Raw genomic sequence first — 6,260 nt, 5'->3', positions numbered from 1 at the left:
TCCAGAAGTCGCACCAAAGCCACACTCCAGTCCTTAGGGCTGGAACGTGGCTTTGGTGCGACTTCTGGACTCTTAGGACACGTGCATCATTGAAACACCATACCACCACTGTGTCTCGAAGCAGCTTTATTTTGGCTGTCTGTAACAGGCCTTTATGGACCAGATTAAGGCCCCTTTGGACCAGGACTGGTATGGGAACTCCAGATCAATGCCTGGACTGGCCGATCACAGCCCTTTCTACTATGTAGCCCTCGTGGTCCCTTCTAGGTCTAAGATTCTATGGCCTGTTACAGACTGCCAAAATAAAGCTGCTTTGGGTCTCTTTGGAGGTATGCTGTTTAAATGATGCATGTGTCCTAAGGATTTGGAAGCTGCACCAAAGCTGCACTCCAGTGCTTAGGAATGGAGTGTGGCTTTGGTGCGACCTCCGGACTCTTAGGACCCAGGCATCATTTAAATAGCATACCTCCAAAGAGATCCAAATAACAGGCCTATAATTCAATCTCTCATCTCTTAGCACAGGGCAGACGCTGTCATCTAAATCACACCAAATCCCCTTCCAACATGATTTCAAATCAAACAGAAAAAGTTACATACATTGGGTTTCAAACCAAGGCTCTGAGGGTACATGAACTTTGCTGAGGCTAAGTAATCTTGAACTGATGCTATTTGGCTTGGGAGACTGTGTGAGATTCCAAATGGAAAGGTGGCAAATAAATTTGTTACATGCATGCTAATAGAACACTATACTGCTCAAATCAATGTGGGAAATGACCCATTAGCTTAAATATTCATTTCTCACTAAACAAGTTTAGTGAAGAAAAATATTCGTGCATCCAGCACATATCTGTGTGGAGTGCCATAAATTAGGAATACTCAAGAATGAACTCCATAATCATGAAGCTATGCTATACTATATGTAACCATGGAATTTGTATAGGTTTTATGACAGGAGTGGGCAAATGAAAAAGCATTTCCAAAACCTCTGAGACCATGGGAGCCAGTTTTGCTATGACCTAAACAAGTATCTTCTGTCAATAATTACGGATATTCTTTCATTTTTCTATAAAAATTGTTCTTTTCTTCAGAAAATATTGAAGTATGGCAAATGTCCAAATAAACTCACTCCATACAGAAGGTGGAGATTCTCATGTACCAAGCGACCCAACTTTCATTCCGAAATCACCACTGCAGAGCACAGCCTGCTCTAGAAACCATCAGCAACTCCACCTCCCTAAGTGTCTACTTCATTTGATATCCAAAATCTATCCTATCAGCCTGAGATTCAGATGAGAAACAAATTCCTGTTTCTGATTTTGCTCTGTACTGGGATCAATGAGAAAATTTTGAAGGCACAATGCAAAGCGTCAAACCTCAAACCATGCCTTGCTTCTCACTCAGGTTCCATGACCAATTTCTGCATATGATATCACAGTCTACCACAGAGGTGAAAACTGTGATCCTTCAAGCAACTCTGGCTTGCAATGCCCTTAAGCCATCAGCAGTATGGAGTAAGGGTAGGGGTGGTTACCTACATAAGTATACTTAGTGAGCAATTACATAGCGACATTCCAATAACATCCAGGATGCCCCATAGATAACAACATGCTCAAGTCCCATTGTATACAACGGGGGGAGTAAAATGGTGTCCCTTATAACAAATGGTAAAATCGAGGTTTGCTTTTAGGCATTTAGATTTTGGGGGGATATTTTCAAGCTGTGGATGGTTGAATTCATGAAGAAGCCATGGATAAAGACGGCTGACCATAGGTTCTGGATGCTTTTAAAGCAGAAATGATGCACAAACAAAAAATATGAAAGCCCAGCAGGAAAAAAATGAAACATTTCAGGTGGGTAACACTGGTAGTAAATCTGAGATGGATAGTAAATCAAAGGGAAATTTAAACCAGGAGTGGGGATGATCTATGATCATCAGGGAAATACATTACATGACCAAATGCAAACAAAAAGACAATGGAAACAATGCATAGAAGAACTATATAAAAGAGATGAAAGGACGACAGATTAATTCAAAGAGAAACCATATGAAGATGAACCTCCAGTTTTAGAAAGTAAAGTGGAAGCTGTAATTTGAGTACTTGCAAGAAACAAATCATATGAACTGATGGCACACCAAGCTGTGTCAAGCTACAGAGGCAGAATCTACTCTAGTTGTAACTAATATCTGTCAACAAATACAGAAAACTTTTACTATATATGGAGCAAGAAACGCCAGAAGTCCAACTTGGGTTCAGGAAACAAAGGAAAAATCAGAATAAAATCTGCCTGTGCTTTATAGATTATAGCCAAGCCTTTGATTGTGTACAAGAGGCTACAGTCAGAAGAGAATATCAAGACAGGGAATGGTTGGGGGTGAGGCTGCATTTTATCATCCTCGCAGTTTAACTTGTATACTGAACATATCATATGTAAAGCAGGATTAGATGTGGATGAGAGAGGTGTGAAAACCGAACAAAAGACACTAATGATTTCAGATATGCAGATGACACCATACTAATAGCAGAAAATAACAAAGGCTTAGAACTATTACTATAGAAAGGTAAAGAAGAAAGTGAAAAAGCCAGTTTAAAATTTAACATTAAGAAAGCAAAATAATGACCATAGATTATTGGTGTGTGCCTTCATTCCTTCTTTAGGCAAAGACTATTCAAGAGGTGGTTTTGCCAGTTCCTTCCCCTGAAATATATCCTACAGCACCTGATCTTTGTTGGGAGTCTCCCACTGAAGTACTAACCAAGGCTGACCCTGCTTAGCTTCCAAAACCAGACAGGATCTAGTGCCTTTGAGTTCTTGTGCATGTTCCAGCAGTCAAATGCAAGATGCACTTTTGTATTTAGGGATTCATTCCACTTTATGCAAATCTCAAAGACCATGATAATAAAAATGAACGCCAGATCTAGAAGTTAACCTTTTAAAAACTGATACTAATTAAAGGACTGTTTAAGCATGATTCGTTTTGTTCACAAATAACATACCATATAGTTTGTATTATATTAATGCATAACTGAACCAAAGAGTTCAGGACTTTCAATGATGAGTTAAACTTTATATCCAAATATGCTACTATCCTAGTCCTCAATATTTTGACTGAAAGAGACAGTTAACATCCAAATAGTTTATTACAAGATGTATAGGATTTTTTTTAAATCCACTTTTGGATGACAAAAAATGTATGTTTTAGTATTTCGTATGACAGAACCAGTATTTCTGCCTTTCCTTGTTTACTTTCTTCATTTTGCTCCTTTCTAATACTTGCTTGTTGCTTCCACAATGTCATCAACATACTATGATGTGCTGCATTATTTGCCAACCTAGTCACCATCTGTTGTAAGGGTACTGTACTTGTTCTGTTTACACTCTTTTCAATCCTATAGTGACATCTATTTGCTACACTATCCCATGCTTGAAGTGTGAACAATCAGCTCCACTGTTTTAACACAGGGCATTTTGGGGCAGGAAATCTGGAGAGGCACTCTATGTAAGGGAAATGCTGCTTTGAGGGGAGAAGCTGGGAAGCTATTGGTGACGAATTTCTTGTATACCCACATATTTTTGTATTTTGTATGTGCAGAAGTATGCTATCTGGCCTATGGCTGGATTGGGAAAGTTAAGGCTCCCAGTACCGATCTGGAGGATCAGATGGCACCAGAGGAGAAGCCTTCCCCCTACATACTCACTGATCAGAGACAACAGTGTGCCTGACTCAGCCAGTGCTTGGAAAAGCAGTTCATCCATTCACTGACTTGAGTTACACTTGCTTCCCAAGCCACTCTTCATCCTGTTAGACACAGGATGAAACACGTGAAAGGGAAAGACTGGCCCTTGAAGCCACTCCTCATACCAACAACAATACTAGCTTGGAAGAGGGGAAGAAAACCTCTATGGGCCAGTGAGGGCCCTCTGTGATCCAGAGATAAACCTCTATGGGCCAGTAAGGATCCTCTGATCCAGAGATAAACCTCTATGGGCCAGTGAGGACCCCGACATCCACATTGCATAGCTTCTCTACCGGTGTCTTCCTGTGTGGATTACAGCTTTCATTTTCACAATTTCACAGCCCTGTGTTCCGTTGGGTTGTCCAGTGCAGTCTATCTGATTCTTGGATGGCGTCTTTCCTTGGGAACAATCCTGAATGATTCAAAAAAACTCATAAGAACTCGAAATTTTTTAAAAAAAAAGGGTTCCTAAAAGTGGCAAGAGATTCATTAATAGGTAACATCCTAAAGGAGATCAAGCATGCCAGCAAGCCCAAATGGAAAGGTGCTAACTGCCAAGAGTCGGGTGCACAACAGGCAAAGCTCAGTCGTTGATTGGGACCAAAGGCTTTTTGTGACACATAATTTTTCTGCTCTCTTGGAAGGAAATCACAAAGTATCAATAATCATTTATGCTTTAAATAGCACAGCAGGCTGAGGCTCAGTAAGGCATTACTGACACAATCCATAGCTTTTAAAATCCATTATTGTCTTCTTTATAACCTTTGCTTAATTTACATTTCCTTCTTTGAACTCCCTTACAAAGATGATGACGATGATGACACATTCTGTTTCCTCATTTCCATCTTTGCGCAGGGGGTCTTTGATTCCTTCTCACTTCTCGTTTGTGGGGAACCTGCAGGGGCAAACAAAGAACCTCCAGCACAGGTCTGTGGAGATTTCCTTGCAACAATCCTGACAGACTACCCAAACGTGGATATAGAAGAGAATACCAGCCTCTAGAGATTCTGGTAAGTGGATGAAGTGTTCCTACAGATGGCTCCTCGATGCCTTTGCCAGCCCAGATTCTCCAAATGCCATGGACTACAAGCCCTATCATCCCCAAGTGGGGGATGACGTGTATATTATATCTGGGGAAGACTGTTTTATGGATTTGCTTGTGCGAGTATCACATATTTCCCCAGAAAGTTCAAAGATGCTTATTTGCTCATAGAATGTGTCAGTGATTCAGTGCAAAGATGCTCCACCCTGCAGAAATATGGCTGGGTGGTTATAAGCAGATCTTAGGAAAGGGAACAAGATATACTGCCCAGCAGTGCCAGGTTCTATGTTTAGGAAGTCTTGTGCAAAAATTCCCTCCTGTACCTGAGTAAAACCTCTTCCCTCTCACCTCTCAGATTTTGTTCATTCATTATTTAATTAAAGTGGCCATTTTTTTCTCCATAAAATGAAAGGCAACATTATTGCTCTTCTTTCCACCCTTCATTTTCTACTCACCAAACAACCAGTGATGCAAGTTAGCTCAAAGTCATCCTATCAATTTAACAGCTTAGGAGCTAATGGAATTTGGACTCTTGCTGTCCTAGTACAACACACTAACTGCGATAGCACTGATTCTTCAATGACAGGGTCTGAAGACTCCTGGAGAAACGGGTGTGGTTGTAGTGGAGTGAGTGGTTTCTTCCTTATGCTCCATCACTGCTTACTAATTCAACATGCTGAAATGCCAGCCAAGGACCAAGGACTCTAGAGCTGGCAAGCAATATGAGTGTCATCTAAGCCACACAAGAGCAAGTTTAGACAGAAGGAGGAGTGAAGATAGGAGGAAGGAACATCACAATCTAAGCTATGCAAATGGGGTTTGGGGAAGGTAGAGGCACAAGGACCAGCATTGCAAACTGAAATGGTTATGGAGCATACCAAGAAATCCAGAAGAAAATCAGTATGTGTTTTATAGACTATAGCAAGCCCTTCGATTGCACAGATCATGAAAAGCTATGAAATGCTCTTAAAACATGGGAGTGCCACCACATTTGACAGTCCTGATGAGGAACGTGTACTTAGGACCAAGAGGCTAGGTTCAGAACAGAATATGGATAAACAGAATGGTTCCCCATTGGCAAAGGGGCCAGCAAGCCTTCTCTTTTCACCTGCTCTGTTCAACTTGTGTGCATAAAATTCATACAGAGAGCAGATTTGAAAACAGAGGAAGGAGGAGAAGAAGGAGGAAAGATCAACATCTAAGATATCAGATGTACATCATAACTACTAGCAGAAAACATTACAGACCTGGACATCTGCTAAGAAAGTCAAAGAAGAAAGTGCAAAGATAGAGTTAAGGTTGAACATTTGTAAAAAATAATAATAACCATGGAGGAGCTACATAAATTGTTGCTAAACAGTAGCATCAAATTACTGCTTCATTTCGTATCAAATGGAGAGCACTTAAACCCTGACAGCAAGAGAACCCATAGGTTCTTCTTCCCTATCAGAGCGTAAGAATGCAATAATATCATTTCATGC

General features: G+C 40.7%; 1 protein-coding gene across 1 annotated transcript in view; it reads right to left on the bottom strand.

The window, feature by feature from the left end:
- LOC121915500 (alpha-tectorin-like) overlaps positions 1–6,260 on the bottom strand; it is a 16,639-nt gene that overhangs the window by 4,446 nt on the left and 5,933 nt on the right. The gene's annotated exons all lie outside the window — the stretch shown is intronic.

This window comes from Sceloporus undulatus, chromosome 9 (genome assembly GCF_019175285.1).
Source record: "Sceloporus undulatus isolate JIND9_A2432 ecotype Alabama chromosome 9, SceUnd_v1.1, whole genome shotgun sequence".
NCBI classification, from domain to species: Eukaryota; Metazoa; Chordata; class Lepidosauria; order Squamata; family Phrynosomatidae; genus Sceloporus; species Sceloporus undulatus.
The sequence above is the reverse complement of the archived record's forward strand: the minus strand, read 5'-3'. Positions and strand labels throughout refer to the sequence as shown.